General features: G+C 31.6%; 1 pseudogene; it reads left to right on the top strand.

Annotated features, from left to right (window-relative positions):
- The first annotated feature begins 5,295 nt into the window (after window positions 1–5,295).
- The window catches only part of LOC134363672 (isoleucine--tRNA ligase, mitochondrial-like), a 43,204-nt pseudogene continuing 38,466 nt past the window's right edge, over window positions 5,296–10,033 (top strand).

Raw genomic sequence — 10,033 nt, 5'->3', positions numbered from 1 at the left:
AATCAGGGAGGCCAGCAGCTAACTTCTGCAGTAACTCCAACTGATACAGTAAGAAAGCTTTAATGAAGGCAATGTATCCAAAGTGAACTTTGGATATATTCACTGATAGATCGGATATAACTTGCTATCCAATTGATGTGGGAAATAAATGCAGGGCTTGATTGCAGGATTTCAGGTAATGAGGTAACAGGTTGTGGGACAACATATTTATCTCACCGATGGCTTCTTCTCAGTCTTATTTGCTAATTTCTTTTCACTTCTCTTAAGATTGGCATGCTGGCTCCTATTTTCTTGTCTGCCTATACTTACAACCTTGATAATTTCATTTAGTCTTCTGGCTTTAAATACTATTCACATGTCAACTTTAAAATTCAGATTAAATATATTTCCCAAACTTTTATCTTGATCTTAGAGGACTAAAGTTTTCCATTTGTATGCCTATTTTAAACTCAACATGTCCAAAACTAAACAAACTCCTCGTTTCTACCTCTAAATTCAAACCTACTATACCCTTACCCTTTCCATTAAGTTGCAATCTTCGTTCCAATCTGTCACACAAAAATCTTTAGAATTTTCTTTGCTTTCTCCATTCCTCTCACATATAATACCCAATTCATAAGGAAATCTTCATTTTTTTTTACCTACAAAATATATCCAAAATCTATCAATTTTGCTTAAAATTTTCATTTCTGATCTAATAATGCATATTGTAAACCCTAAAATGACCACTAAAACAATTAAGGAAGTCTAGCTAATAAACCAATAGTGGTGTACAACAAAAGCAAACAAGCAAAAATAAAGATAGGAAAAAATACATGGGAAAAACAAATTGCAGGTATATTTTAGCTAAATTTTGTCAATATTTTCATTAAATGTAAATGATTAATGACACCAACCAGAAAACTAAAATTGGTAGAGTGAATCTTAAAAAGTGAGATGCAAATATTTGGTGTCTCAAGAAACTCATTTATGTATAAATGCACAGATAGATTCAAAATAAAAGACAGAAAAAAGTGTACAGTGCAAACGTTAATAATAATAAAGCTAGAGTAGCGAGATAAATATCAGATTAAAGAACTTCAGAAGAAGATTACCAGGATAGATAGGAATACTTTATAAAGAGCTGAGTTTATTAAGAAGATATAAAAATCTCAAATGAGGATTCAACTAAAAATAGAGCTTAAAGTACAGTAAGCAAAACTGACACGTGAGGGGAGAAATGATCATTGTACAATTATAGTTGGAGATTTAGATACTTATTTCCCATATACTGATAAACAAGTAAGCAGGACATCAGAATACCCACTCAAAAAGAGCAGAATATGTCCTTTTCAAGTGAACTGACACCCAAGCCAATGAAAACTAGGTATATGCTGGCAGCAATTTAATAAAATAAAAATCCCATATGGTATGTTCTTTGATTACAACTCTAAGTTAATAACATGTTAATTTAAAAAATTCACAAATATTTGAAAATTAAGCACTGCAATTCAAAATAACCTATGGAGAGTAAAAAACAGTAAGAGCATTGCAAAGTATTTTGAAAAATAGAATAAATACAAATAAACAGCACCTAGAAGGATATTTAGAGTTTTAATACATTAAAAATCAAGAAAAGTCTAAAGCAGTGACTTAAATTTACAAAAGAAGAAATTTAAAGAAGACAAAGTTAAATCCAAAATAATTAGAAGGAAATTATAATAATAACAAGAATCAATGCAAGAGAAAACAAATTGCAGGTCTATTTTAACTAAATGTTGTCAATATTTTCATTAAAAAAAATAATTGATGCAAAAATCTGATTATTCAAAATCTCTTGATTTTTCTTATGAAGAAGAAAAGACAGGAGATGAATTATCAATATCAGGATGAAAGCCATAAATCCTGTCAATGTTAAGAAGACAATAAGGGAACAATATGAATGACTTTACATCAATAAATTCTAACACATAGATGAAATAAATAAGTTTGTTGAAAGACACAATTTACCAAAACTGAATCAAGAAGAAATAAAATCTTAATAGCTCTATATCAGTTTAAGAAATATATTATTAATTAAAAGCCTGTCATTAAAGGAAACTGTAAGCCAACATAACCCTATTGGTGAATGTTAAAAAATATTTAATAAAAAGTAAGACCAAAATTATATAGAGTATTTTAGATAATAGAAGAGAATATCTCCCTACTCATTTTATGAGGCCAGCATAATCTTAATAAAACTATGAAAAAACAGTATAAGAAAACAAAATTTCTTATGGACATGGGTGCAAAAAATCTTAAAATAATCACAAATCAAATAAAGCAATATATAAAAATAATGAACAAATGAATTATTTTCCCTGCTCCCCAATCCCAGGAATGAGCAGTTGGATTGACATTTAGAAGTAAGTCCTTATAATTTCCCATTTGGTCAAAATAAAGAGAAAAAAAAATCCTGTTGGCAGCTAAAAATAATAATAATAATAATTAAGAAAATTCGGTCTCAATTTATGGTAAACTCACTCAGCCAAGAAGAAATAGAAGACAAGTTTCTCATTCTTTTGACCATAACAAAAAGCTCACAAATGAAGTCATACTTAATGCTGAAAGGCTGACACCTTTCTTCCTAAGATTACAAACAAGAGAAGAGTACCCACTGTCATCATTTTTATTACATAGCAGAAACTAGAAACTGAAATAGGCAAGAAAAAAAGCATGCAGATTAGAAGGAAAGAAGAAAAATGCTGTCACAAATGACATGATTATGTACATGAAAAATAAATCTACAAACAGAACTACTAAATATAATAAGTGTGTCACCAAATTCACTAAGTACACTGTCAATGAAAAATTACTTGCATTTCCATTCACTAAAACCAAAGAAATAGATATTGAAATTAATAAAGCAAATAACATTTATAATAGCTTTCAAACTATGCAATACTGAGAATAAACTCAAAACTGAAACCTACAAAACTCTGATGAGAGCAGTTAAATAAGCTAATAAGTGAAACTATGCACTGTCTTTGTTCAGAAAATTCTTTATTCTTAAAACATCAATTTTCACACACACACACACACACACACACACACACACACACACACGGGGGGGGGGAGAAGATATAACAACCACAACTACTTGAAGTTGATGTGACAAGCAAACAGAAAGGACATTGTTGGGGGGGAGAGGGGAGAGAGAAGGGAGGGAGGTTTTGGTGATGGGGAGCAATAATCAGCCACAATGTTTATCGACAAAATAAAATTAAAAAAAAAATAATAATAAATAAATAAATTTTTTAAAAAACCCATCAATTTTCTCCAAATTGGTCTTCTGATTCAATAGAATTAAATTTCAAATGACAGTGGACTTTTGTGAATATTAATAAGCTGATTCTAAAACTTACATGGCAAAGCAAAGGATATAAGATAAGATAAATAATTTGGAAAAAAAAGAACCAAGTTGTATAACTTACATTACTTGATTTCAAAATAATATAAAGCTACTGTAATCAAGTGTAATGTTGGTGTAAGAATAAACATATAGATCAATATAAAGCAACAAAGAACTCAGAAACAGATCCAGACATATGGCAAACTGATTTTAACATAAGTGCAAAAGTAATTTAGTACAAAAATGATCACCAAATGATTCTAGAAAAACCAGATATCCATATTCATAAAAAATGATAACCTTGACCTTTACTTCACTTGCAATTTACAAAATAAGTTGTTTGAAATGAGTCATATAAAACTAGTTGAAATGTTGAGTTGATGGTAGATGCAGGTTTTAGATAAATTCTCATATTACTTTATAACACCAAGGTCATGGGTTTGGATCCCCTTATCAGCCAGCGACCAAGAAAAGAAAAATACTCATATTAGGGTAGATTAATCATATTAATTTTATGTAAAGAAATTATATAGGATGAGAGTATAATGTCCTCACATATAATTTATCTAGGGAGTTATGCATAAATATAGAAGATGTCCAACGGTGAAAGTCTAGAACACTCAAATCATTAGCATTTGGAGAGATGAGAACTAACCAACAAAAAAGCCTGAGAAAGAACAGCCAAGGAGTTAACAGAAAAACCAGGAGTGACTAACCCAAAAAAGGTAATTTCAAGGGTTTTTTTTAAGGAAAGGTTAATTTTTAACTGTTTAAATCCTGTTTGAATTCAAATATTAGAAGACAGGGCAACTGCTCAATGGATTTGGGGATGTAAATATCATTGAGGATATTGATAATGGCAGTTTTGAAAAAATGATAGACCAACAAGACTGCATATTTTGGTCCCAAGAATTAGTGGAACTGAAATTGGAGACCTTGACTATAAATCCACTTTAAATAAGACTATACTTGAAAAGTAACATTAGAGGAAAAATATTTTTAGGCAAACTAAATTGATAAGAAGGAAAAGACCTAAATTTTAGTTGTGATCATCCTTTGGTGATCATATTACAGTTAGTTTTTATGTTTGTTTTGGTACTTTTAAATTTTTCCTGTAAATTCTAAATTTTCTTTCACAAATATTTATCATTTCAGATTGAAGAACATAAATTGTTTAAAAAATAATAGTATTTTAAAGATCAGATGGCAGTAAGTGTGTGGGTTGATTCCTGGATTCTCTATTCTATTCCATTGATCAGTGTGTCTGTTTTTATGCCAGTACCATACTGTTTTGGTTATTATTGCTTTGTAGTATAGTTTAAAGTCAGGTAGTGTTATGCCTCCAGCTTTATTTGTTTTGCTCAGCAAAGAGTTGGAACCAGCCCAAATGTCTATCATCGGATGAGTGGATATGGAAAATGTGGTATATCTACACAATGGAATACTACTCAGCTATAAAAATGAATGAAATACTGCCATTTGCAACAACATGGATGGACCTTGAGAGAATTATATTAAGTGAAACAAGTCAGGCACAGAAAGAGAAATACCACATGTTCTCACTTATTGGTGGGAGCTAAAAATAAATAAATAAATTCACACACACACACACACACACACACACACACACACACACAAACCGGCGGGGGGGGGGGAAGAAGACATAACAACTACAATTCCTTGAAGTTGATATGACAAGCAAACAGAAAGGACATTGTTGGGTGGGAGGGAGGAGAGGGAAGAGGGAGGGAGGTTTCGGTAATAGGCCACAACAATCAACCACATTGTATATTGACAAAATTAAATTAAAAAATTAAATTAAATTAAATTAAAAAAATAATATTTTTTAAAAATAATTTTTAAAAAATAGTAATTTGATAAGTTAATGTTGGGAGAATTTCAAGCTGCAGTTAATCAAAAGGGGGATGCAGAAGAGACCATCTTCTAAGAAGTTTGATAGTTATAGGATTGAAATGGACTGTTTGCCTAAAAATGAGGCAGATTCCTTGCAGGTAAATTTTTAAACAATCTCAAACTTGGAGAAAACTTGCAAGTACAGTGCAAAAAGGGTATTTTTCTGAACCATTTGAAAGTAAATGGTCAACCTATGTCACATTACCTCCAAAATTCTTGGTATGTTTTTCCTATGAACCAAGACATTCTGCTTCATAATTACAATTTGACCATTAAGATCAGATAGTTAATATTGACTTATTTATTGTCATCTAGCTCTCTGATTCGATTGAGGAATTATCAAATGTCACAATAATGTTTATTATAGCAAAAGGATCCAGTTCAGAATCATGTATTACTTTTACTTCTTATAAATCTTTACTCTCCTTCACTCTGAAACAGTTTCTTTTTCTTAACTCTGGAGAACCAGCTGCCCAGAAAAAGTAGTCAGTACTGATCTGTTTGGCTCTATCCTCACCATGTAGTAAATCTCACAGGAGTACCTCAGCATGGGAAACCTTAGGTTTTTCTATTATAATCTGCACTTTGTTTATTATTCTGACAAATTCTGGGGTTTAGAATCAGGAGACATATTATGGCCACACACTTAAGCTTCAATTGCTAATATAAATATGAGTTTTATTAGTAATACAGGTGATTGTTTCATCTCCATCTGCCTAATTACTGGCTTGTCCTTTTTTGCTTTAATTTCATTAAAAGTTTTTAATTTTTAGGATAGTTTTAGATTTACAGGAAATTGAGCAAATACTATGGAGATTTCCCATATTTCCCCTACCGCCATACACACAGCTTAATCTATTATTAACCTCTTACATTTTTATGGTATACTTGTTACAGTTAATGAATCAATATTGATATATTATTATTAACTAAAGTTTATAATTTATTCTGATTTTTAAAATTTTTACTTAATGTTTCTTTTCTGTTCTAGTATCCCATCCAGACCTTATATTTAGTCATTATGTCTCTTTCACTTCCTCTTAATGATAACAATTTCTCAGACTTTCCTTGTTTTAGATGACACTGACAGCTTTGAAGAGTACAGATTCTCATGATTAGAAAGAGGTATGGGTTTGGTGAAGGAAGATCATGGAGGTAAAATGCCACTTTCATTACATAATATCAAGATTACGTACTATCAACATGATTTATGACTGTTGATGCTGCCCTTGGTCACCTGACTGAAGTAGGATCTGTGATGTTTCTCTACTATAAAGCTACTTCTCCTACCTCTCTTTAAGGGATAATTTAAATATTAATTTTTTTGAATGGGGAACCATTAACATAGTACCTGGATGATTGAGAGAAGTGGTGATGGCGAGAAAGGGAGAGGATAACAAGGTTGCAGTTTTCTGAAAAAAAATGGAGGAGTTTCTGGGCAGTGACACAAGTGGGCTGGATTACCTTGTTTTGGTCTGAAGCATATCTTCCTCTGATACCACACGGAAAGATGCAAGGAATTGTGAACCTATAAGTATGTTTGAGAATGTCTCAAGAATACATCTTTTCAATGGGATGTTTTATGTTTGTTTTGATTTGGTTCAGCTAAGTGAAAAGAAATGGCTAAGACTAACCATATAAAAATATAAAACTTAAATAGCAAAGTGCAAAGACAATGAAGTAACAGTTGAGAGTCTATTTGAGTTTGGAAACTATTAGTTTTTCCAAATTATGTAATTTTTACCAATAACACAAATAGATTATTGGTTTGATTCCCAGCTGGGAATTGGCTATACCAAGTGTAGTGAAAGGTTGTAGGAATATGAGGTTCTGATGAAATTAAAGGTGAAAAGAAAAAAGAAATTAAAAGCACAAAGGAACTGGAAGGCCACAAGACTTAAAAAGAACTAATGAATGAATAGATTTCCTGGATTTATACTTTGAATTCAATGGGATGATTAAAATGGGAGTGAAAGAAGGATGTCGTGAACAGAGAAATTTCCAATTTTCATTTGTGGGAGATTGTATAGGGGAAAATTCATCCAGTTTATGGGCATATGAAAATTCTACCAAAATAAAATGTGATTAAAAACATCAAATTACAGGCTCTTTAGTGGGAGTCCATATATAATGGTGATAATCATGCTGACTATTGGATAAAATGGCAGATTTAATGTAAACATTGACCTGTATAAAATAAGTTTTACAGAAGACATAAAACTTTGGAGACAAAGAAAATAACAGAGGGGATAATAGTGGTCAACTTTTAGAAGATGGAAAGCAGATCTCTGAAGTATAACTCAATATATTTTAAAAAGCTATAAACCAAAAACAGTGTAGTAAACCAAGAAGCTAATTGACACCAAAGACCCACCAACTTGGCAGCATTTATAGTCTCAGATCCTCTTATACTATGCTCATATAGAGGGTGGCCTATTTCTACCTATCCAGGTAATTCTCAGGAGATTATGACAGACAGAATTTATGTATTAAAGGATACCAGGTAAAATTGAGGCTGAATGTGATATATTTAATACAGGGAGATTAAGTGACTTTACATACTGAACATTGAATATCTTTATTATTGCATCTGGTTCAAAGATTAGTAGCAGTCAAAATTATACCCTGAAGGGAGAAAATTAGGGAAGACTTCTCTTGGAGATTTGACAAGTCCAAAGGACAGGAACTAAAGACACAGGCAACAACAGTTCCTGAAGAAAATGCGTCAAGTAGGTTATCTTACTCTAAAGGTGATAGTCAGTGAGGCCCCTCACACACATATAGCTGCTAATAATTACTTAGCCCTAGATATAAATAGAGGGTGACTAAATGAAGGATAGTATCTAGAGACTAAAGTCTAAAACAAACAAATAAAAACAGCTATATGGAGGAAATAATATGAAAAGATAATTAAAAAAATTAAAGAATATTCTGAGCAGTCAGGCAGGACCTTGCTTTCATAAGACAAGAAAAGGATAGTTTTAAATTGATCAATCAGATAATTCTGAAAACTACCTGTATATGAAAACCATGATATCGAACACAAAAATATCAATTGAAGTGTTGAAGTTAAAATTGAGAAAACTAAAGAAAAAGGGGAACAAAAAGAAAAAGAAAAAAGGATATTTCAGAGACAAAAATATAACAAAATTACAAGACTAGTCCAGGTGGTTCAATACCAAAATAATAGTAGTTTCAGAACAATCAAATGTAGAAAATAGAGAAAATACACATCAATAAAATAACAATAATATTTCCAATGACAAATGCCCACTGAGTCCTCAGCAAAATAGAAAATGGAAAACCCTCACCAAGATACATTATCCTAATGCTTCACATTTTTAGGAATAAACAGAATACCAAAAAAGGCTTGTTTCAGAGAGAAAAGGTTCAAAAAACAAAATAGCACCAGGGTTTGTCAACACGTCTGAGAAATAGGTGGCATCAGAGAAATGCTTTCCAAATCCTGAGGAAAGACATTTTCAAACTAGAATTCCATATTCAGAAAAACTAACATTTAACTGTGAGAAATAACTCAGAATTTGTGTATTTGAAAAGTCTACAACTTTTATATCACATTTTTCTTTTCTTGGGAAGAGAGTTGTGCATTTATTCCATTAAAATGAAGGAGAAATCTAAAAAAAGATGTAGGATATAGGAAAAAGAGGGATCAAGAAGAGAGCAAGGAAGGTTGGCTCCAAGATTTTGGTGAATGGCAATTAAGGGGTGACAAATTCTACATGAAGACTAGCATTTAACAAATAAAGTTCAGAGAAAGTCAGGAGTTTCCACAGAGATTTTTTTTCAAGAGGATGAACCTGATAGAATTCCTGCTATGCTTGAACACAACAAGAAGGGTTTTACACAGCTGACAGAAAGTATGCAGCCAAGGTAATAATTAATTTTAGAAAACAAAACGAAAACAACAACAACAACAACAACAACAACAACAAAAACTAGATAAATTTTTATTCCAGGAAGAAGAAAACCTTCAGCAACCATGTATTTGTTTTGGAAGGGTAGGAGAAGTGGAAAGGGAAAGTTACTGGTACAAGTATATGTATGTAGGTATATAAAACAGATCTAGGTGTTTCTCCTTCATAATTGAAGAATTGACCAATGATTATCTGAGTTTGGTTCACAGAGTCCTGGGGATGTCTGGTACACTCTTAGAGGGTCTATGGATTCAAAATTTTTCTTATAATAATATTTAGTGTTATCTGCCTTTTCCACTGTGAGCTGACAGTTGCACAGTAATGACAAAATTGTTGGTGAATAAGCACAAATCAAGAGAGTGGAACCAAAATGTACTAGTCATTGTATACTTCATGAAAAGGAACTAACAAAATTTTTAAGAATATTATTTAAGAATTTTCTAGTTATTGGTCTGTTCAAGTTTTCTATGTCCTCCTGGTTCAGTCTTGGTAATTTGTATGTGTCCAGAAACTTGTCCATTTCCTCCAGGTAAAGCCCAGGACCAGATACCTTAACCACAGAATTCTATCAAAAATGTAAAGAGGAAATAATACCAATTCTCCTCAAACTATTCCAAAAAATTGAAGAAGAGGCCACTCAAACTAATTCTTAGGACAGCATCACCCTGATACCAAAACCAGACAAAGATACAACAAACAATGAAAACAACAGGCAATTCAGAATACACCAACATATTCATTTATTTATTTATTTATTTATTATTATTTATTTTTTTTTAATTTTATTTTGTCGATATACATTGTAGCTGATTAT

The sequence above is a fragment of the Cynocephalus volans genome, chromosome 15, assembly GCF_027409185.1.
Source record: "Cynocephalus volans isolate mCynVol1 chromosome 15, mCynVol1.pri, whole genome shotgun sequence".
Lineage (NCBI taxonomy): Eukaryota > Metazoa > Chordata > Mammalia > Dermoptera > Cynocephalidae > Cynocephalus > Cynocephalus volans.
Note: the sequence above shows the minus strand (reverse complement) of the source record. Positions and strands in the feature narration are given on the sequence as shown.